We start from the raw sequence: 24,684 nt of genomic DNA, 5'->3' as shown, positions 1-24,684 counted from the left end.
GTAGGTTGATTTTCAGGTTTATTTTTGATGGTGGCATGTGTCTCTGAGTATTCGAGGGATTGGTACTTGGTAAAGGGCACTTTTCATTTTTTCAATCCTTACCCCACACAGTGCATGAGGATGATTTATGGCTCACTATTAAGAGTGGTTTTATAATTATTATGAATAGGATTAATTCCTTGCTGCAGTGTGGTTACCACAGAGAGGCCATTTTGTGAGTATTTGTCTTTGGTTTCTTTGATAATTAAATTATAATTATTTAGTGTGTGGTGCCTTATCACAGTTTCATTCTTGTTTTTTTTTTAGAAATATTGATGTGCGATGCAAAATTTATTTGGCCTGATGATGACCCAGTGAACAACAAGGGTCGAAACTTCATCAGCGCCTGCTTGGACGAATGGACACAAGCATTGATTATTGTTGTTTTTTCTGACTCATTGTGGTTTTTGTGTAATATGTTCTTTGACCTATCATTTTGCTTGTTTTACACTGTATACTGCCCGTGTAAAGTATGTTAGTATAATACGTGGAGCCATTATCTAATGTGTAAACATTATTTTTGAAAAATAATTTTTATTTTTTCTACTATTGTGTGTTGTGGCACCATTTGTTCTTTGATTATTCAATAATTTTTCTTAGTTTACTCCTGGAACTACTGTAGTTAATAATAGCATTTATGGCACAGCACACCTTATCGTAAAATCCCAAAGTGCATTAAACAATGACACATCTATGGGGCGAATGCCTCAGCAGAAACTGATGCATGTTGAGCCAAAGAGACGCAAAGCTGCTTTGCCGGTCATAATGCCGCAGATCACCTTTCCGTCACAATGGAGTGCTTCATGCATCAGAAATCAATTAAAAGGTGATGCATTGGGGATTTTTTTTTTCCTACACCTCAAAAGGGAGAGATGGAGCAGGCAGCAGGGGGCAACAGCAGTCAGGACAACAATCCCAACAACCCCAAATCCAGCCAGGATGTCCAGACAGAACCCTAGGGGAGGAGAAATGGGAAGAATAATTTCAGTGTGGAGGAGAATGAAATACTAATAACAGTGGTGACAAAGCATGAACATCAGCTCTTTGACACCTCCAAATTGCCATTATGGAAAAAGCCATTTGGCAGTCCATAATGGAGAAGATCAACAGTGTAGGGAAATTAAAAGGACAGTGCCAGAGTGCAAGAAGTGCTGGAATGATTATAAGTGTAGGACCATGGAGAAGCTGGCTAATAACCTCAGGACAGCCCAACCGACTGGAGGAGGAACTGAGGCCCTAGAAGAGCTAGACCCATTAGAGGAGCAGGAGGCATCAGTCATCCCCGCAGAGTTGGTGACAGGGTTGGAAAGACACAACAGTGCTGCATTTGAGGATCTGCAAGACCAACAGGTGAAGTGACAACAAGGAACAATATGCATAAAAAAAATTATGCTGTGCGGTGCAGCAAGCTATATTCTTGTGCTGTACTGCTCAGGAATCACTTATGTGTTCTATCATACATCACATAAGTGTATGTCATACTGCCCAGTAACAAATTGTTCAGCTCAGTCCAGCTTCGTCAAATTTGTCCATTCCATGTGTGATGAGCAGCATTAGTCCAATTTCACCTTTGTATACTGGGAAGGATAACTTGAGTGAACAGGCCTACACATCCAATAATACATAGTAAATATACCTAGACTGGAACAGCACATCATCCATGGACACTTAAACTCTGTCCAAACTGACTTGGGCAATGCTGGTCCCATAGCACCATGAGGTTACTGTGTTTGTTTTAGACCCATGCTGTTAAATCTGGACTATAAAGCAATGGATTGAAATGGGGTTGATAGAGGATTAACTCCTCACCTGAGAGTGGCTTCAGGTACGGTGTATGTGAAGTTTTACCATGTAGGATCATTCAAATAGCTACATGTACAGTCACTGGCGTGAAACTACATTGTACACAGTTGTTATGATGAGTAGAGTGAGAGCACACAGGTGCTGTTCAACACAGTACAGACCACGCTACCTCCTGGCAAACACAAATTTATACTTGAGGTGTTGATGAATGCATGTAAGGCACAGAAGAAGACCGTGAGTGTTTGTTGAAAGAATATATGGTGTGTGATCCTGGTGTCCTTCCTGGTAGTGTAGTGCAATGCTGGTGAGGCTGAGCATACTGAGCTAGTACTGTGTCTAAATGAGGTAACATTGCATATCAAGAAGGTGAGTTGTGACGTGTGTACTGCAAGGTAGCCTGAGTGATACTCACACACTGGTGTGTCTGACAGTGTCACGCTTGTAGCAGCTGTGAAGAGATGCCATAAAAGAGGTCATGGGTGTCCTACATCCGAGATGGAATGTGGACCTGAGTGAAGATGTATCACTTGTGGGAGATGGACAAAGAAATGTCAGACTATGACGCATATTTTAAAGCATGAGTGTAAGGAAATGGCTCCCTGTTGCAGTTACCCCCCACTTTTTGCCTGATACTGATGCTGACTTGACTGGGAAGTGTGCTGGGACCCTGCTAACCAGGCCCCAGCACCAGTGTTCTTTCACCTAAAATGTACCATTGTTTCCACAATTGGCACACCCCTGGCACACAGATAAGTCCCTTGTAAAAGGTACCCGTGGTACCAAGGGCCCTGTGACCAGGGAAGGTCTCTAAGGGCTGCAGCATATGTGGTGCCACCCTTAGGGACCCCTCACCTAACACATGCACACTGCCATTGGAGAAAAAGGCAAAGTCGACATGGCATCCCCCTCAGGGTGCCATGCACACAAAATACTGCCTGTGGCAAAGGTAAGTCACCCCTCTAGCAGGCCTTACATCCCTAAGGCACGGTGCACTATACCACAGGTGAGGGCATAAGCTGCATGAGCAATATGCCCCTACATTGTCTAAGTCTATTCTTAGACATTGTAAGTACAGCGTGGCCATATTAAGTATATGGTCTACAAGTTTGTCAAAAATGAACTCCACAGCTCCATAATGGCAACACTGAATACTGGGAAGTTTGGTATCAACTAACCCACACTGATGCCAGTGTTGGATGTATTAAAAAATGCACACAGAGGGCATATTAGAGATGCCCCCTGTACTTTACCCAATTCTTCTGTGCAGGACTGACTGGTCTGTGCCAGCCTGCTGCTGAGAGACGAGTTTCTGACCCCCTGGGGTGACAGCCTTTGTGCTCTCTGAGGCCAGAAACAAAGCCTGCACTGGGTGGAGATGCTTCACACCTCCCCCCTGCAGGAACTGCAACACCTAGCAGTGAGCCTCAAAGGCTCAAGCTTCGTATTACAATGCCCGACGGCACTCCAGCTAGTGGAGATGCCCGCCCCCTGGACACAGCCCCTACTTTTGGCGGCAAGTTAAGGGGAGATAATGAGAAAAACAAGGAGGAGTCACTCACCAGTCAGGACAGCCCCTAAGGTGCCCTGAGCTGAGGTGACCCCTGCCTTTAGAAATCCTCCATCTTGATTTTGGGAAGATTCCCCCAATAGGATTAGGGATGTGCCCCCCTCCCCACAGGGAGAAGGCACAAAGAGGGTGTAGCCACCCTCAAGGACAGTAGCATTGGCTACTGCCCTCCCAGACCTAAACACACCCCTAAATTCAGTATTTAGGGGCACCCCAGAACCTAGGAAACTAGATTCCTGCAACCTGAAGAAAGAAGAAGGACTGCTGGCCTGCAGAGAAGGAGGAAGACGGCAACTGATTTGGCCCCAGCCCTACCGGCCTGTCTCCAACTTTGAAAACCTACTCCAGCGACGCATCCGACAGGGACCAGCGACCTCTGAAGCCTCAGGACTGACCCGCAGGACCAAGAAACTCCAGTGAACAGAGGCCCTGCTCAACAATCTGCAACAAACTTGCAACTCTTCAACAACTTTAAAGACTTCACGTTTCCCGCCGGAAGCGTGAGACTTCACCATCTGCACCCGACGACCCCGGCTCGACCTGCAGAAAACAAACACCTCAGGGAGGACTCCCCGGCGACTGCGAGCCCGTGAGTAACCAGAGACGACCCCCCTGATCCCCCACAGCGAATCCTGCAGAGAGAATCCAGAGGTTCCCCCTGACGCGACTGCCTGTAACAAGGGACCCGACACCTGGAACCAACACTGCACCCGCAGCCCCCAGGACCTGAAGGAACTGAACTCCAGTGCAGGAGCGACCCCCAGGTGACCCTCTGCCTAGCCCAGGTGGTGGCTACCCTGAGGAGCCCTTCCTGTACATGCCTGCATCGTTGAAGTGACCCCCGGGTCCCTCCATTGTTTTCAACCTAAAACCCGACGCCTGTTTGCACACTGCACCCGACCGCCCCTGTGCTGCTGAGGGTGTACTTTTTGTGCCTGCTTGTGTCCCCCCCAGTGCTCTACAAAACCCCCCTGGTCTGCCCCCCTGAGGATGCAAGTACTTACCTGCTGGCAGACTGGAACCGGAGCACCCCTGTTCCCCATAGGCGCCTATGTGTTTTGGGCACCTCTTTGACCTCTCCACCTGACTGGCCCTGAGCTGCTGGTGTAGTAACTTTGGGGTTGCCTTGAACCCCCAACGGTGGGCTGCCTATGCCCTAAACTTGAGACTTGTAAGTGTTTTACTTACCTTCAAAACTAACCTTTACTTACCTCCCCCAGGAACTGTTGGATTTTTGCAGTGTCCACTTTGAAAATAGCTTTTTGCCATTTTTAAAAAGACTGTATGTGATATTGCTTTTATTCAAAGTTCCTGAAGTATCTAAGTGAAATACCTTACATTTATAGTATTAACTGTAAATCTTGAACCTGTGGTTCTTAAAATAAACTAAGAAAAGACATTCTTCAATATAAAAACCTATTGGCCTGGAGTAAGTCTTTGTGTGTGTGTTCCTCATTTATTGCCTGTGTGTGTACAACAAATGATTAACACTACCCTCTGATAAGCCTACTGCTCGACCACACTACGACATAATAGAGCATTAGAATTATCTCTTTTTTCCACTATCTTACCTCTAAGGGGAACCCTTGGACTCTGTGCACACTATTTCTTACTTTGAAATAGTGTATACAGAGCCAACTTCCTACAATGAGGAAGTGAAAAAGGGAATAGTGAAGGGACCAGACGAGATAGGTCCCCATACATGGGCAATTTTTAGGAGTGTGTGGCGGGTGCACCATATGGGCCTAGTTGTGTGGCCAACTCGGGACGTAAATGTCATAGAATATCATTACAACCAGAATGTGGTGAACAGATTGCCCCATAGTTCTCAAATATAGGCAGCCATGTTGTTTTCTTGCATATGGTAACTTTAATGTTGGTGTTGTGGTCACATGAGAGTCAATGTATGCTCACGGTGGCATCAGTGTGTGACAGTAAGTTTTGTCCCTGCATCTAAATGAGGATTGCCAGAGGACATGTGTACAGGTTCAAATGAGCAGGGCTGAGTTAAAAAAACTGTGATGCTCTTCAGATAACCAGCACTTGCAATGACAAAATGGGTGGAGAGTCAGTGTTAGAAATTTTTATTGATTGACTGGGCATATCCCTTCAGAGTTATGACACAGTGCCTACCATTCTGAACTATGGAGAGACCTGTGTGTGTAATGAATTTACATGAGTTCACGCAAATAGGTAAATCCATTGTATGTACATACCCTTACACATTCCTGCACTGTATCCAGGTTGCTAGCTGGGTCGAGTTGTGTCGATGTGAGTCAAGTATCAGTCCTTGGCCACATGAACGCACAATGTGAATGCAAGACAGCATAACATGGCAGGCTGGTGTGGTGTACAGTGTATAAAGCAGACTATAGGATCAAATCAAATACAAGAACAAACGTATAACACTTTTGCAGGAGATCTGGGCTGAGCAGGCTACAGGGGATGCCGGCACCCTGCTGACTGTGCAATTTGCATAGTAGTGGTGTCAACAAGTGAATCATGACTAGGTATAGCCATCATGGAAAATAAAGATAATCAACAAGGCATATATGGACCGAACCTCAATTCACCCTAAGAGGTAGGGCAGGGCATCAAGCTGTGTAACTGTGTTGCTATGGTTGATATGACACCAAAAGTCACCCTTGTCACACAGTACAAATAATTTGCCATCTCAAAGGCAACTACAGTGAAAATGTGACTTATTTCCTACAAGTAGCACATGTCCTACGGATCAATGTTGAAATGAAAGTGAATGAGAATAAAGTTTGTGTCAGCAACATTACTCACGTCGACATCTAGTGTAAGTCATCGTAGCATATTGCTATTACATTGCAGCGAGAGACACAACACATTCTGACCAGCAGCCTGTCCTGGATGACCATCCTGTTGGGGAGGACATCATCCCCCCATAGACCAACAGAACTTCCAGCAACTCATGGACACCATTAGAACACCTTCTCCGGTCACGGCAAGGGATGACAGTGTTGCTGGATCTCCAGAGGATCCCCTATCCCAGGACATGCCCCATCTGTCCGCTAAAGCCAGTTCTGGACTATGAGGACCCCCAAGTTGACTTCCAAAGTCGAGCAGTATAAGTCTAGTGGCAGCTGGTAGGTGAGGTGCGGGTGGGGACAGATACCATTGTGGGCACCCCAGAAGGAGTTTGTAGTGCCTCAGTCCCAATAAGGACACCTCCGAGGCAATCAAAGGAACCCACTGAAGAGAATCCATAGAATGGATCAGTACCTGGCTGACATTGCTGGTGTCATAAGGCAGAGGCAACAACAACAGCCCTGCCAATGTGACACCAGTGAGGTTTCCACACAGCTGCAGCCATCTGCATCATACTCCAATCTATGGAGCGTAAGAAGGACTCCTATTTTGCAACCATGGGTGCCTTCCACATCGTCCTTGTTGGCTTGTTGGCATGCTATAGGGCCCTAGTCAATGTTGTGCTGCCTTCCTTACTGGCACAGACAAATGTAGCGAGGGACAGGGGAGACACATCTTCTGCCCCTGATGTGTGTGTGCCTCAGATGCCTCCTACGCAAACACCACCACCCTCAGGGGAAGCACAACACACATCAGAGAATGAAGATGTAGACTTCACAACTTTCCGGCAGTGAACTGCCCAGTAACATATGTGTGTGCATCTTGGCCAGTTTCTCATTGGACCTGTATTTAACGTCAAGAGACCTCCCTTGTCACCTGGTACTTCCCCTTTTTGTATGTCCACCTGTTGATCTGATCTATTTGTGGACTGTTGATGGGGCATAGCTTCCTTAAAGGCAATTTGGACCTCCTCACTGGAATACTCCTCACCTCGATGTATCACATGGCATGTATCCCTATGGACCCTGTCTGAAAACATTTTGGACTTCAATAATTTTTGGGTTGTTGCCGCAAGAAGTGCTACTTTTAAATTGACTATGTACAGACCTGTAAATAAATCCACTCACATGGACCAGAGTGTTGTCTCTCTGTTGCAGATAGAACTAACTAGACTATGGTGGATGTGTTCCTACAAAAGCAACTTCTTACCATCTTAAGGAAATAGTGCTACAGTCACTATCACTTGCTCTGGTTGGACATGCCCAAGCATCATGACTATGCAATGCCCTGGCATTATGTCTTAAGTTACATTTAAGTATTGAACATCATGGTGTGAGAATAGGCATCATTTTTTGATAGGCACAGCGACAATGCATTCATATTCACGCAAATGCCTACATGCAAAAAATTGATCCTGTGAGCAGGGTGAGCCACCAAAACAGTTTCACATATCCACATGTCTTTCTCTGTGGTCCTGACAATGTGATCCATGCTTACACTTAAGAGTTACTAAGGTAAACAGATTTTGCATGCACTGACTAGATGAAGATAGTAATGCCCAGACTCCTGATTTATTATCATACCTATGCCACTCAAGGATGTAGAACCTTCAGTGCAACACCTTGAATGTCAGTATGCATGAAATGCTAGTAATAACGCTTTATGGTTCTGTGTTAAAGGAAAAATGTTGTCTAAAGGTACACTGGGATATATACTGTCAATTGTTATCTGTACACCTGGGAGCCATCACATGCATTGAGTGTGAATGTAACCACCCGTTACATCAATTTGCCAATAAACACACATATCACCAATGTTAGGAATGGGGTCTCTACTTGGCAGAGGTATACACCCTTGTCCAAATAGGAACCACAATCCTAGTCAGGGTAAGTCACACACAATGCAAATTATCCTGTGCCCACCCTCTGGTAGCTTGGCACTGAGCAGTCAGGATTAACTTAGAAGGCCATGTGTAAAGTATCTGTGCAATAAAGCATGCAATAGCACAGTGAAAACACCACAAAAATACACCACACAAGTTTAGAAAAATATAAGATATTTATATGAGTAAATTAAGGTCAATTCTATCAAGATTTGATAAGCACAAGTTGAAATATCACTAATGATAAGGAGTCTTAAGTCTTTAAAAGTCTCTTGTGTGCACAAAGTCAAAATTACGCGCACCGAAAACTGGGGAGGAGGAGATGCATGGAAAAAAGAAGGTGTGCGTCGGATTTCCGGATGCGCACAGATGATGCGTCGGTTCTTCACACGCTGCAAGGGCTTTGCGTTGATTTCTGGCAAGCAGTCTTGGATCCTCACTGCGATGCAGGGTCTTTTGATGGCCAGGGACAATGTGTGGAAATCCTGGGCATGCAGGACGAAGTCACAGGTGCTGAGTAGATCTGGTGGGCAATGCGTCGTAGTTTCTGTCGCACTGCAGGCGCTGTGCTGATTCCTAATGCAGGAAGTCGGGCTGTGTCATTCCGGATCAGCGAAGTGCCGATCCAGTGAGTTGTGCATCGAAGTTCCCGTCACAACGCTGACGCTGGTGCTGCAACAATCTCCACTCAGGGAGCCGGGCTGCATCATTCCGGGTCGGGAATGCAGTGATTCTTTCACCGCTAGGCAGGCTGTACTTCAATTCTGGCAGGCTCTACGTCAGTGTTTGCTGCACAAGGAGTTCCTTTGACAAGATGAAGTCTTTTTGGCACTGAGACTTCCGGAACAGTAGGCAAGCTCAATACAAGCCCTTGGAGAGCACTTCTCAGCAGAGCCAGAGGCCATCAAGGCTGCAGGGCAACAGCAAGGCAGCAGTCCTTCACAGCAAAGCAGTCCAGGTGAGTCTTTTGGCAGCTAGGCAGCTCCTCTTGGCAGGTTGCAGGATCTGGTGCGGAAGGTCTGTTCCAAGAAGTGTCTGAGTTGGTAGAGTCAGAGACCCACGTTGTATACCCAAAAGTGCCTTTGAAGTGCGGAAGACTTCAAAGAGTAGTTTTGAAGAGCACAAGGTCCCCTTTCAGTACAGGTCTGTCTGCCATGGTCCCAGTAGGGGGTGTGGCAGTCCTTTGTGTGAGGGCAGGCCACTATCCTTTGAAATGTAAGTGTCAAACCCCTCCACCCTTCAGGCCAGGAAGACCCATTCAGTATGCAGATGTGTGCAAGTGTGACTGAGCATCCTGTGTTTGTGGTTGTCTGGGTGAAAAGGGAGCTGTCAACCAGCCAGGCCCAGATGTGGTTTGGAGACAGGCCGTAAGGCACAGAAGGATCTTACATGCAGAGAAATGACCACTTTCTAAAAGTGGCATTTCTAAACTAGTAATATAAAATCTAACCTCACCAGTCATCAGGATTTTGCATTACCATTCTGGCCATTCTAAATATGACCTGTTTATCCCTTTCTGATCAGAATCTGCCACTCAAACAGTATATGAGGGTAGCCCTAATGTTAGTCCATTAAAGGAGCAGGCCTCACAGATGTGGAAAATGAATTTATGAGTTTTCCACTACCAGGACATATAAAGCACACAGGTATAAGTCCTGCCTTTTACCTACACAGCACCATGCCCTGTGGGTTACAGGGCCTACATTAGGGGTGACCTATATGTAGAACAAGGGGGGTTTAAGGCTTGGCAAGTGCTTTTAAATGCCAAGTCGAAGTGGCAGTGAAACTGCACACACAAAGGCCTTGCAATGGCAGGCCTGAGACATGGTTAAGGGGTTACCTATGTGGGTAGCACAACCAGTGCTGCAGACCCACAAGTAGCATTCAATTTAAAGGCCCTGGGCACATGTAGTGCACTTTACTAGGAACTTACAAGTAGATCAAATATGCCAATTGGGTATGAATCAATGTTACCATGTTTTAAGGGAAGGAGCATATGCACTTTGGGCACTAGTTAGCGGAGGCAAAGTGTGCAGAGTCCTAAAACCAGCAAAAACAGTGTAAAAAAAGGGAGGCCGGCAAAAAAGTTGGGGGTGACCACCCTAAGGCTGTCAGGTCTAACAACCAAACAGGAGCCAGAGCACAGACCCAGGAAGAAAGCTACACATCCCCAGGTTAAGAAGAAATGTGAGACTAATGACATTCAAACTTAGCAGGTAGTCTGCCAAAGTCACATACATGAAATGCCAAACTTAGCAAGTACTCAATGTCAAGGATAATTGATGGTTATCCAGGCAGGTGGGGACAACATTCATGACTTACAAACAGCTAACAACAATGACCTCATAGCACAATGGTGCAAGGATGAGTGTGTAAGTGGCAGCCACCAGTGTGTTTCCCAGAATATCCAGGAATGGGTAATCTTGAGAGACAAACCATCCATACTATACATGCAACATCTCGTACACACAGTACAACAGTAGGTGACTCTCTGTGTTGGGCTGTTTGTGAATTCTCATGAAGAGGACCACTCACAGTGCCTAAACAATGGTGAAGAGTACTTAAGTGACTTAAGTGTGAAGTAGACTGACTCTTGTCAGTAGGCCTCACACAAAGTTACACATATCTTCAAACAACGCAGGGAATAGTTACATCATGTACTTAACTCATCCTAAACAATGATAACAACTCATCAGCATTAAATAATTACAAAGTCGTGAAAGGAGTAAAAATATTTATATATTCAAATGTTATCCTTATAAACGAAATATATCTGTTCTACACTAATTTACTATATCTAATCTAAGCCTAAACTACCTTAACCTACCTACCCTACACTAACTTACTATATCTAGTCTAAGCCTCACCTACCTTAACCTACGATCCCACACCTACTACCCCAACACTATCTTACATTACCTAAACTTGTCCTAAATTAGTATATACATTTAGCACAAAAGACATGTTAAACATCAGCCACCCACCCCCTTAAAACACATGTATTTGCGCAATACTAACATCATCTACACCTAAACATAAACTACTTACACATACTAACCTGAACAAATATCTTTTTTTGTTTTTAGTTTTTTAAAACATATCCTACAGATCAACCCCCACCAACTAGAATCCCAATACCAAATACTAACATCTAGGCAAACACTTATCTATAAAAACATTTTAAATAGAAAACCTAACTATACTAAACCTATCCTAAACATTAACTACCTCTATGCCTAACTATCTAAGAAAATATTAACTTACTCTAACCCTCCCTCAAACCAAAACAGGGTCCAAAACAAAGTTCAAAGTAGTTGGGATACCTGGAGCAGGGCCTCCTCCATTGTGTCCTGCTGTCTCTGCAGAGTGGCCTGCTCCCTCTTGATTTCCTCTAAGCTCAAGGTTATCTTCTTCAGTAATCTTAAAATGAAGTACTTAAAGAAAAAGCCACTCCTCTGACTGGGCCTCCTGGTACGTGTGGTTGGCATTGGTGTTGCTGCCAATGTACCCACTAGTACCTGGCTTGGTAGGGCCTGTTGCTGGCTTACACCTGCTGTGGCTTGAGGAGTTAAGATGGGTCTGCTTGCTGATTGTCTTGGCAAGTGAGGAGCATTCCATGACACTATTGCCTTTGTACGTGTACAAAGCTTTTCCATTTTGCTGTGCACCTTTGCAACCTGTTGGAAATGGCCCTTTCTGCAGCGTTATGCCCCAAACTTTTTACCTTTCTCCCCCTATTTTTCTCAACCTCTTTTTGTTGGTTTTTGTACTCTGGGCACTTTATCCCTGCTAACCAGTGCTAAAGTGCATCTGCTTTCTCCCCTAAAGCTTGGTACAATGGCTTACACCTGTTTGGCTTATTACATTTACCTGTACGTCCCTTGTAAAGTGGTATACCATATACCCAGGGTCTGTAAATTGAATACTAATAGTGGGCCTGCAGCGCTGATTGCGCCATCCACAGATCTAGCCTTTCAAACTTGTCTTAGGACTGCCACTGCAGGGCCTGCATGTGCAGTTTACTGCCACATTGGTGTGTCAAGTCAAACTGATTGTCAAAGCTTAAACACCCTTTTTACTACACCTAAGTCACCCCTGAGGCAGGCCCTAGGTAGCCCTATAAGCAGAGTCCTGTATATATCAAAGGTAGGTCATGTACTTATATGTTCTACATGGCCTAGTAGTGACGAACAGACTATTTCATTTTTCACTACTGGGAGGGCTGCTACACTTATAGGTTAGCATTAGGAATTCCCTTATATATGTGTAAGTGGTAATTTCTGATCTGTGAGGAGTAGCACAAGTGTGTTTGGTATGTTTAAAATGGTAGTGTGAAATCATCCTTACTCTTGCAGTTGGATTTTACATTACTATTTATAAAAAGCCACTTTTAGTAAGTGGGCATTTCTCTGTGCTTATAGCTGTAAGTACTTTACAGCCTAACTCCAATCCATGTCCTGACAGCTCTCCTTGGTGCATACGTTCCAGACAGCCACAACACAGGAGGGGGTGTGATATCAGAGGCATCTGCATACTGATAGTCATCCTGGGGAGAAGGAGATTGTTTACACCTTACATGTCAATAGGCTGTGTCCTGCCCTCACACAATGGCTTGAATTACCCCCTACTGATGTCTGTTGTCTTGAGACAGGGTTGGTTTGAAAGGGGTTGTGTAACACTTGAAAATGTTCCTTTGAAGTCACCCCTGAACAAATATATTTTTGAGTATATTTACAGGAGCCCTCACCACATGATTGTAGTCACTTTGGAACTGGGACTGAACCTCTGTCAGAAGGGCTGCTTCACTGCTTAAAATGACTCATCTGGACTGCTCTTCTGTTGCTGCCCTCCAACCTGTTAAGTGCTGGGCGGCTTGAAAGTCTCACTTGTTTGCAGTTTTGATTGTTGCCCTGTTGCCAGCTGCTCCCTGAATGTGGTGTCCCTAGGTTCTGTTGTGCTTCCAGGAGGAACTGCCATTTTGGAAAACTTGCTTTGTTGGGCTGACCTGCTGCTGGCTACATTGCTGCAGAGACTGCCACTCTGACAAGTGGCTCTATGTCCTGCCTGCCTGCCTACTGCCCTACGTATTCTCCAGGGAATGCTGCTTGCGCTCCTTGTCTGTGCCCCTAGGCCGCTTGGTGATGAGTGCCTTGGATCTGGACTCCCTACTTTCCCAAACCAGCACATGGTGAGCACTTTGTGGAGCCCTAAGGGGGAGCGTTACTTCAACTACACCACAGGAGAAACACATTGTGTGGAAAGTGCTTCATTCACTTTGATGGCCAAATCAGTGTGTGGCTGATTGATGTGGAGTTCCCCCCTAAGCCACGTAGTGTTCCTCACTATAGAAAGAGAGCATGCCACTTAGAGAGGCGCAGAGGAGATCCTGTGCCCTACGAGGGTCGGCTGCTGACAGTATAAGGTGTATTGAGAAGGCAGGCATACCGCACCCTATGCCTATGATGAAAATTGGTGACCTAGGTGTATATGGTAATGGATGATAATTTATGCACTTCGCTTCTCGCCAGAATGCTGCATTCTATGCCCTGATAACATGTTCTATGGCTATGCATGTGTTTGATCTCTGAACAATGTTATTTGAGTGTCATTCATTCAATACTTTATGTGTTACTACTTTTTTCAGGAGACTAGGAATGTGTCCCTGGGGGTCCATGTGCTGATGGTGATAATAGATGGGTCTTCTTGGACCCAGGCATTCTTTGTACCATGTGGTAATTGTATCAAGTCTTTCTTGATACAGTTCATGACAAAGGTATTTAATGACCGTTGGTACTGTTTCTGCTTTGCATTGTGGGAATACAGAGCCCCATTGCAGTACTTACATTTTATGCACAATATTTATGATTTACATAGTTTTGGTCATATGATATATCTACAATATAGACACATATTTGTTATATAATCCTGTGTGGAGTCTCTTTTGTGGTGTATTTATTGTGTCACTGGTGTGAGTGTGCTGCACAAATGCTTTACACATGACCTCTGGGGGTAAGCCTGACTGCTCTACACCAAACTACCAGGGGGTGAGCACAGGTTATCTTTGGTGTGTAAATGACTTGCCCTGACTAGAGTGGTAGTTCTGCCTGGCGTAGATGCATATCCTAGCCAACCAGAAACCCCATTTCTAACACAACTCTCCTGATGTGGTGGTACTGGTCCTTCCCCACGTCAAATGTCTTGCGATCTCCAGCTGACATTTTATCTATGGTGGTAATGGTAAAACTTTGTTAGACCAAGCTGAACATGTACAGGATGTGTGTGAAAATCGTTAACATTATGAAACAATCACATGTACGACAAGATCAACTCACAAAATTGAGACGGATATGCACAAGTTACTGTCACTACATCAGCATTCCCTACTTGATCAAGGAAAATAGAGTCTGCTGCCATCTGTGAAGGTTTACTTTATGTAAATATGCTCACAATGAGATTACACCATATAATACATTCCAATGATTAACAGTCATGATGATGTATAGATTTCATACAGGTCACATGGTCCTGAGTCCGTGAATTAGGTTGTGGGATTGCATTATGCAAGTGGGCAGAGACTTTCACATACACATATGTGACAGTGGTTAAGGCAATTCAATCCAGGTAGTGTGTCCTTGCGTTACATACCCCTTCTGGAGTCACAAAGGCCAGCATGCATTGCTGACTTAACTTAGTTAGTGTCAGGTGGCCCTTACATGGATAGGTGTATGTCATTTATCTCCTGCCTGCAAAACATGACTGTGATAGCTTTCAACTATGTACCCACAAGCAACTGTAGGGAACTGTGACATTTGGCTTCTCAACGGCACTTGTAGCCAAAGCATGCTTAATCATATTTCAGCATGTTTCAATACACATCATCATGAGCCTGCATTTGGTTGCACACATCATGATTTAGACAATGCTTTTCAGTAATCTGTATATGCATATCAGGACCCACATCCAAGCAGAAACTTTGTTGCTTCTAATGCGGGCACCCTTGCGCCGTGACTCTGAGTGAAGCTCACGTACCCCTGAGGCTGCATCACAACAGCCATACCACATGGTAGGCCAAAAAATAGAATATCTAGGTATACACATGATGATGATCAAACACATGAACAGTCACATATGTAGCCATGTCCTTTATCGTCTGTCAAGAACCATTTACATTTTGAATGATTAACATTTCCATCTCACAAACTAATGTTGCTAATAATCATAACAACATAGGTTAGTTTATGATGGATGCACTGATGACACACATTAATTCTTTATGTAAAATGTATTTTGTCTGGCATACTGCTACAGGGACAGGGATGTTGTTGACAAACAAATGAGGTGTAACACAGCTGTTATGTTTTCCCACCCTCAGGGCCAGTCAAACAGATATATGTTTAACTTGAGAGATCTAAAGTTTGTGCCATTTCTGGACTAAGTATGCTGCATGTTAATGCAACACATGTGGCATACTGACACACTGTGTGACTCAGCTTCCATTATAACTAACTGTACTTGGTTACTAACAGTGTCTGTGTGAACATATTGCACATCATCGGTACCTGTGTCCAACCCACTTTTTTACATAAACAACTGACCACTAGCTAGACGTACTTAGCAATGCACATTTCACTGTGCTACTACATACGTTGAAACTTAATTGTATCACTAAGTGCCATTTTTGGTACCAGCTAATGTGTTTATGTTGAGCACATGCAGATGCTGCAACAGGTGATGGTTAGTGTGCCCAAAGCCACATGACTATAGATGTTCATACATTATCAAAATGCTAACATGCTTAAATCATGTGCACCTGCTATGTATACCCTACTTTCTCAATAGGAAGTTTCTTTGTTTATTCACAGTTAATCTGTGGGAAGGTTGTATTGTGTTTTACACACTGACAGCAAATTGATAGTAAGAGATCAATACCTTCAAAAATACATCACAATGTTATATTCAACTTAGATCACACACAGAGCCAAACATTCAACGTACATGTACTCATGACACTTACCTGTTGCATTGGTGTCATGGAATGAGTCCACCTCTCCCCGGGTGAATGGTCAATGTCCCCCTGGAAAACATGATTTAGAACATAGCCTTGTAAACAGTGCTTTAACGTATGCTTAAATGTACATCTTATAAACTATGCTAACTCAGTATTTCATATTTACATAACAACTTAGTGACAAATATCTGATCATGGTTAAAACATTGAACACAGCTAGTCAGCATACAGGCCTCAACTGACTGGAAAATGTAGTTCAGATGTCCATGATCACATGGCTGAAGCATGCTCAGGCATTTGATGTATTTAGTTATGCTGGGCAGCATCATGTCAGACTACATTGTACCATGCACCGGCCTGCCTCAAAGTGAAAGGGCAGGAAAATGCCATTTGGATAGCATAAGGCTCATTCATTTTCTTTCCCCGTGCACTGGCGACATTTCGGCAGACTAGCACCAATGCAGGCATCCTTGCACCATGGTGCAAGGATGTCTGCGTTCCATGCAGGATTGCTTTGGTGCAGGATGGTTCATATGCCTATACTTAAAAAGTCCTAGGGGGTATTATGATCTGTATGTGCTGCAGAATGCAGCACATGGAAAGGGGAAAAATACAAGGAGGTATAAAGAAAAAAACTCACAGTTGCACATCCCCTGGGGAGGTGTAAGCTTTTGACGCATCCCCAGGTATACATGGCATTGTAAATTTGGTGATGCATAAGAATCCATAGGTGTTGCAGGGGATCACCCACCACAACGGCCCTGGAAAACCTCTCTGACACAGAGAAAGCCAAAACAGAAATAGGTGCTGAATTGCCTTAGTTCATATCTATGAGGCCATTCTAAGCCACACAGTCACTTAGCATGGACTCATATATATGGTGGAGAGGTTTGCACCAGAGCTGTATCACTAAAAGTGATGCAACGGCCCAACAAGACTCTCAGATTTATGCCACAAAGTTCATTTACGTTCATTGTGTCCATGATTTCCTCACATTTCGATACACATCTTGGATGTTGCAATCATTACAAATACATTTTAAAAAAGTATGTACAGTACATGTTTTTATTTGGCATGAATCAAGTAGCTACTTCACAAACATCAGAGGGAACAACCATACATATTGATTGGTCCGCCAATCTTCAGTCCCAGGAGGTCAGTTAGATCGGTTTCCCATGCCACCATGTCAGCCCACCTATACTTCATCTGTTGTGCAGTACCTTCTACCTCAAAGATCTTCCTGTGGTGCCAACGGACACAAACCCATCTGTCCTTTTTTATCTTTTGCAGAGTATCCCTGGCTCACCCTGCCCCCAGCTGCAAACATCCTCGGCAAGTAGTGCATCACCAATCAGATGACTCCACCCAACTCCGGTTCCAAAAAATTCTTCCCCCTCCCCGACATGTCCCTATTCCTCCCACTAACAATATAGCAGAAACTAAACACCCAAACTACTTTAACAACCCTTAGAAAAAAGCCTCAAAATTCAAACTCCCAACAATGCAGTGACAAAAACTTCACAAAGCTAGACAAAAGGACAATAATGGTCAACAATTACACAATTTAGAGACAAAGAGCGCACAGAGACAGGACCAAACAACAATCAATCGCAGACCAGCTCTCAAAAACCACCAGCACCCAGCACAGACTAATAGAGAGTAAGAGAAAGTGATTGTAACTTCACACTTCCTAGTATGTAGCTTCTCACACCCATTGCATCATTTCTTGGTTGAGTGGTTCCCCGTTTTTTAAAAATGCATAATTTTTTCTGATGCTTCTGTAGTGATCTTGATATTGGAAAATGACCGCACAGTGCATTGGCACTTATGCTGTTTTGTACATGCATTGGCCTTGATGCGCAGCTACAACTGGTGCAACTGGTGCAAGGCAATGCACATCAGGGGCAATGCATGATTTGTGACACATTCTACTGGCCTAATATGTGGAATGTAATGTAGATGTCAGTGAAAAACAAGATATCACAGCTTGTACCAACTTCCATTGGTCCTACATTTATAGCAGACAGGGCCAAAGGTTGGGTACGTGTGTCATTTCACTGGTCATAGTATGCTTATGTTTGACATAATACCATCTTACATGTGACATCTAGAATTACATTTTACTGAGAGTGTAACAATGTAATTTTTGTAATGTATTGAGGCACTGAGTAATTTATCTTCATTTAGTGGTTTGAAATTGGCGTGGTGGTAGTTTGTTAGCTGCGGTGAGGCTGCAATTATGTAATTTATGCATAACTACATCCAGCGTTGAATGGTACTTGGCACAGATATGGACTGGATTGGCAGCACTTGTCAGTTCTGTGTGACAGAGAGTGGTGCCCAGGTGGTGATAAATGCTGATTCAGCTGGTGTAGGCGTGAAAAGTGTTAATACTGAGTGACACCGGGTTTCGGAAATCAATGATTTTGCTCTTGCTGCACTAGATAGAGGCCTCTTGAATGTTGCATGGGGGTACCCATGCACACAGGATGTAAGATATGCATTCTAAAACATAACAAACCACATGCAGTGGGAATTATGCCAGTAAATAATACATTCCCAGGTGTGAAATTACAAGGTCTTGTACCAAAAAACTCCTAGCAACTTCAGTTCTCTAAGTGGGCTGGGTTCTGCATAACACATAGATGGTAGAATTAGGCTGAAAGGATGTTACTATCAGCAAGAGGATGTCCCTTCATGCACACATACATTCCTGCATGTGATATTTCCTTCCCAGCTTATGGTGTAAGTGTGCCTGCATAGGCCCTAGCCATCCCAAACAGCAGTGGTACAGGAGATAACGCATGATTGTTTTGTTTTCAGATATGGGTAGCATATTACTTGCAATGACCTTTCACACACAGCCATGCATTATGGAGAATATCAGTGCTGCGCTATATGGCTATGCACATTTAATGCCCCTCTGTTTACTATCAAGGACATTGGTGTAACTCAACTATGATGCACATGTGTCTGACGTAAACCAACATCATGATGTGCAGCACACATACTCAGTCTGCTCACAATGATTGAATCAATGCTTCCTTGGAGCTGTGCTTAGTGTAAAAAGCACACACTTGCAGCACACACACCTTCAGAATGTGCACACTGTTCCACACTGCTAGATTATTGTTGTGTATGCCTTGCCCAGGCGCGTGAGTTTGGCACATGGTGTTTGTATGCACACATTTTTTGTTCAACATGATGTTGTGCTGGGGAGAGTGTAAAACCCAGCTACAGACCTTTGGTATAGCCCTACTTTAAGTTGAGGAGATGTGAGTGTTTTGATGTTTACAGTGACTGTGACATTAAATTGAAAACACAAGTCCATCCAGTAACAGAACATTTAGGAAAAGAAGATCTATACAATGTGGTCGTGTTGCCGCCTACCCGCCATTGTTTGTTCTATTTCTCCTCTGTCCTCCCCCTCATCCTCCTCCATTGCTTTCTGCTCCTCACGGGGCATGTCCCACAGGACATTTGTTCGTACACTTATACTGTGCAGGATGCAACATAGAACTATTATTTTGCACATGATATGGGAGGACTATAGCAATCTCCCCCTTGACATATCCAAGCAGTGAAAGCAAGACTTCAGCACACCAAACATTCTCTCAACAATACCCCTGGTCTTGACCAGTGCATGGTTGCACTGCCGCTCAGCCTCAGCGTGAGGATGTCCAATTTGGGTCATGACCAATGACTGCAGTCCATAGCTTGGTCAGCTGAAATTAGAATAAAAGAAAATTTAGTCAATGGTTATGGTGATCGTTACACCCACATTCCTGTTCATGTATTTTATGTGTACTGAATGACTTATACTCATTTCTACCAGTATTTGACAACATTAGTTACATTGACATTTGTCTCAATCTTATGCCACATGCCTCTTCAAGTTGTCTCTTGAATTGCAAAAGATGTAAATGGCCTGATAGTTTGGACACCTCCACATACCGTCACTAATATTTGGGCAGTAGCTTACTGTGAAAGGTGGTTTGAGAGGCTCATTGCAACTATAGATTATGTGCACTCCCTTCATTTGTGCATGTGACAGTATGTTGATGTGATTTTTGCCCTTTTGGTCATCCCTAGGTGGGCTGTGCCAGTGCCAACCTATTTAAGACTCACACATACATATGTCGCTGTGGAACCACTGATGTTGTTGCTGCACTACCTGACAATGACAGACCATTTGCATTGTTCATTTACTTTAGCATGTGGTTTTGGTGAGTACATGTGGTGAATTCCAAAATGTTCAATAGACAGTTGCATGATTTATTGTCAGCCTTCAGGTGCTGCTTTTCATCAATTTCTCATGGTGCACTGAGATTGACGCATAGTTATTGCAATGTGGAGCCTCTCGCTATAGGACACACTGTTACTATAAAAAAATCTATCTACCACAGACCTGGACACAATACATGGGTCCATTAGTCTTCACATGTATGTAGTTTACTGTAGCTTGTAGGGGATTGTGTACCTGTATGTCAGGATTCTATCATCATTGTTGTGGCAAAGGAATGGTGACAATGGTATCCTGAGTACACTGTGGTGCCTTCTCCAGGGTGCATTCAATTCTATGTTGATGACTGATGTATGCCATGTTTGCCAGCATTATTTTAGACTATGTGAGTTTCACATTGCTGAATTTATATGGTTTTCATCTGGACAACTTACACCACAGAACAGGTGAGCCATCACATTGGTTGCATCTGTCAATGTGGCTGTAAACCTGTATGTCTGTACGGGGACTGTCATTATGGCTGAGACATTTGTATATTTTGTACCATTGACGCCATATTGTTATCCAGCATTGGTATTTTTCCATGTCTGGGGCATACACTGACATATCATGTCATATTTGGCCTTTCAGAAAACTTCTCCCTGTGGTGCTCCTGACACTTTCATCCACATATAAGTATACTGGCATTTGTGACACACTTGCATATTCAACAATACTTTTTCTCACTCCCCTGAAACTGAGAGGGCCCCTGACATAACTGCCTGCACCTGGGAAGCACTGGGAAATGCTATAAAGCGCATTACAGGGTCCAGCTGATGTGGAGTGAAAACATGGCGGACTGCAATTCCCAGCCTGCCACGGGGGTGAGGAGACAGCCTCTGACATCATTGCCTGCACCTGGGAAGTGTTATAAAGTGCATTACAGGGTCCCACTGCCCTGGAGTGAAAACATGCCGGACTGCAACTCCAAGCCTGCCTGCGAGGCGGTGTCCCCTGACATCATTGCCTGCACCTGGGAATCACTGGGAAGTGCTATAAAGTGCAATACGGGGTCATGGTGTGTGTAAGGGAAAACCCACTGGACTGCAAGTTCCAGCCTGCCATGGGGGTGAAGAGATGGCCCCTGACATCATTGCCTGCATCTGGGAAGCACTAGGAAGTGCTTTAACAGCATGTGGGAGGTGTGCGTGCTGCACCAGGGTGAAGCCTGGACCAAGGGTTGGTTTATCCTAGCGCACGGAGTTCCCGTTCACATTGCCATTTTTCCTTGAGAGGTCTGCAGCAGGAAATTCTACCAGCTTTTGGGGGCCTGCTCTACAGTTTGGAGCTTTGGGCTATATTCCATGATGGGGAAACATAGAATGGGCATTACCAACTCCACTGTTGTTAGATACTACACCAGGAACATCAACATGGATGACTTCTTTGCAAAGGCTGGTGGAGTCATAGACAAAGAGATTCAGCTTTTGAAGAGGAAACTATCCTTTGCTACCGATAATTCTGATCTGCCTTTTTTCTCTTCCTTGTGAGCTGTGTTGGTTCCTGCTGGGGGCTCACTATGTGGAGGAAGCAAGGGCTCTGAAAGGCTTGATGAAATGTCTGGTTTGTTGCAAGCAGGTGTCATCTCTTTGCCCCTTCCTTCAACAGCTTCTCATGTTGTTAGGCCTCCTCCAGTGAAACACAGATGGAGAGGCATGCAGCCTATATCCATGGCTTCTCTCTGCCCAGTATCCCATGCCCGCTGGCACTACTGGCCCTACATTCAAAAGTGCATCCTCGGTTTTGAAGACTATAAACCAGCATAATGCTTTGATTGAAGCTCTAAAATCTGCAATGTCAGCTTGCCTTTGACCTATTACGGATTTCCTGACGGCCATTGAAAACAAGTTATCTGTGCCTTCTGAGGCTTTGGATGGGGGCTAGCCTTGTTAATGGTCTCAGGAAGTCAATGTGAATACCATTGCACCTTCCGCTCCTCAGCCAGTTGCTCTTGTAATAACATCCAGGGGTCCCACTTGCTCACGCTCACTGTCATTTTATTCTCGGCATCCTGATTCTTCCCTTGGCGATGTCCCAATTTTAAATCCTAGCAAGTGTCAGCCTCCCTCTGATTCATCACTCTGAAGCTCCAACTGATGGCTCACTAGACTGAGACATGATTGTGAATCAAATTCAAAAGTTGCAAAAAGAGGAAAATCAAACCAGTATGTTGGGGTGCAATAGTCTGCGATATGGCAGTACACCAATCACTGTATGCAAAGTACAAATACAAGTCCTATCCTCAACACTGATCACCAGTGTTAGAAACGTGGTCACTAGTTGGCAGTGGTTTGCACCCTGTCCAAGTAGGAACCCTCATTCTAGACAGAGTAAGGGAGCCACGCAGCTAAGATAACCCCAGTTCCCTGCCTTGGTAGCTTGGCTCAAGCAGTCAGGCTTATCTCAGAGGCAATGTGTAAAGTATTTGTACACACACAGAAAGACAGTGAAAAAACACAAAAGTACTCCACACCAGTTTAGAATAGGCAATATTTATCTGCATAAAACAAGACCAAATCAACAAAAATCCAACATACATCGGCAAAGATATAACTTTTTAAAGGTTTAAATGAGTCAATATATAGGAATCAATTGTTGTATATTTTTTAGCATAAAGTACCTGAGATGTGTCAAAAACAAAGATGAAGCAGGCCGCAGGGGAAGTGAGATGCCGAAAACAAGCAATGCTTTGGTTCCTTACTGTGCAGAGAAGGTGATGCATTGATTCTTTCTCTGTAGGAGAGGCAATGAGTCAGTTCCTTACTGGCAGGGGTGGTGATGCATCTGTTCTTTCCTTGCAGGAAAGGTGATGCGTAGATTTTCAGTTACTCAGCCTTGGTTCCTTACTGCGGTTCAGGGTCAATGAGAGTTTGATGCCCCAGGGATGATGCATGGAAAATCCAGATGCGCTGTGTTGATGGAGCCGCGGTGAAACAAGTGCTCTATTGATTCTGCAGCCATGGCGAATCAGTACGCGGATTTTCTCCTTTAAGTCACCAGCTCACACTTCAAGGGCCCAGATACTGGTGTTCCCACCACTTGGCAAGTCAGGACTTTCAGCAGAAGAAAGAAGAGCCCAGGCACTGTTAGGTTAAGTCTTTCATGTCCCCGAAACTTCTTAACAGGAGGAAAGCTAAGTTCAAGCCCTCAGAGAACCTTGGAAAACAGAATGTAGAAAGCAAAGTCCAGTCCTTTCACTCCCAGGACAGAAGCAGCAGGCTACCACAAAAAAAAACAAAGGAAGAGTGGCAGTCCTTCCTACACCATCCAGCTCTTCTTCCTGGTAGAATGTCCTCAGTCCAGAAGTGTTCAGAAGGATTCTAACTTTGTGGGGTCAGAGGTCTAGTACTTATACCCATTTCTGCCTTTGAAGTAGGAAAACTTAAAAGAGAAGTCTCTGTAGTGCCCAAGACACTGCCTTTCCAGCCCTGTCCCCAGATACATTCCAAGGGGTTGGAGACTGTTTTGTGTAAGGACAGACACAGCCCTATTCAGGTACAAGTGTCAGATTCACCCACCTCCCACCACTATAGCTCAGGAAGACCCATCATTACATGCAGGGCACATCTCAGCTTCCTTTGTGTGACTGACTAAAGTGAATTCACAAACAGCCCAACTGTCACCCTGGTCCAGATGTGTATTCCACAGACAGGCAGAGGCACAGAATGTTCAAATAGGGAAATACCCACTTTCAAAAAGTGCCATTTTCAAACTTACAATTTAAAAAACAACTTCACCAAAAGATGTATTTTTAAGTTGTGAGTTCAGGGACCTCAAACTCAATATCTTTCTCTGCTCCCACTGGGAATTTACACTTAAAAGATATTTCAAGGCACTACCCATGTTACCCTATGGGCGAGATAGACCTTGCAATATTGAAAAACAAATTTAGCAGTATTTCACTATCAGGACATGTAAAACACACCAGTATATGTCCTACCCTTAAACACACTGCACCCTGGCCATGGGGCTGCCTTGGATCTACCATAGTGGTGACTTACATGCAATAAAAGGGTAGGTTTATGCCTGGCAAGTGGGTGCGCTTGCCAGGTTGAAATGGCAGATTAAAACTGCACACACACACACACTGCAATGGCAGGCCTGAGACATGTTTACTGGGCACAATTAATACTGCAGGCCCACTGGTAGCATTTGATTTACATGCCTTGGGCACAAATTGTGCACTATACTAGGGACTTAATAGTAAATTAAATATGCCAATCATGGATAAACCAATCACCAAGACAATTTAGACAGAGAACACTTGC

This window comes from Pleurodeles waltl, chromosome 11, assembly GCF_031143425.1.
Source record: "Pleurodeles waltl isolate 20211129_DDA chromosome 11, aPleWal1.hap1.20221129, whole genome shotgun sequence".
Taxonomy (NCBI): domain Eukaryota; kingdom Metazoa; phylum Chordata; class Amphibia; order Caudata; family Salamandridae; genus Pleurodeles; species Pleurodeles waltl.
This window is presented reverse-complemented; position numbering follows the sequence as displayed.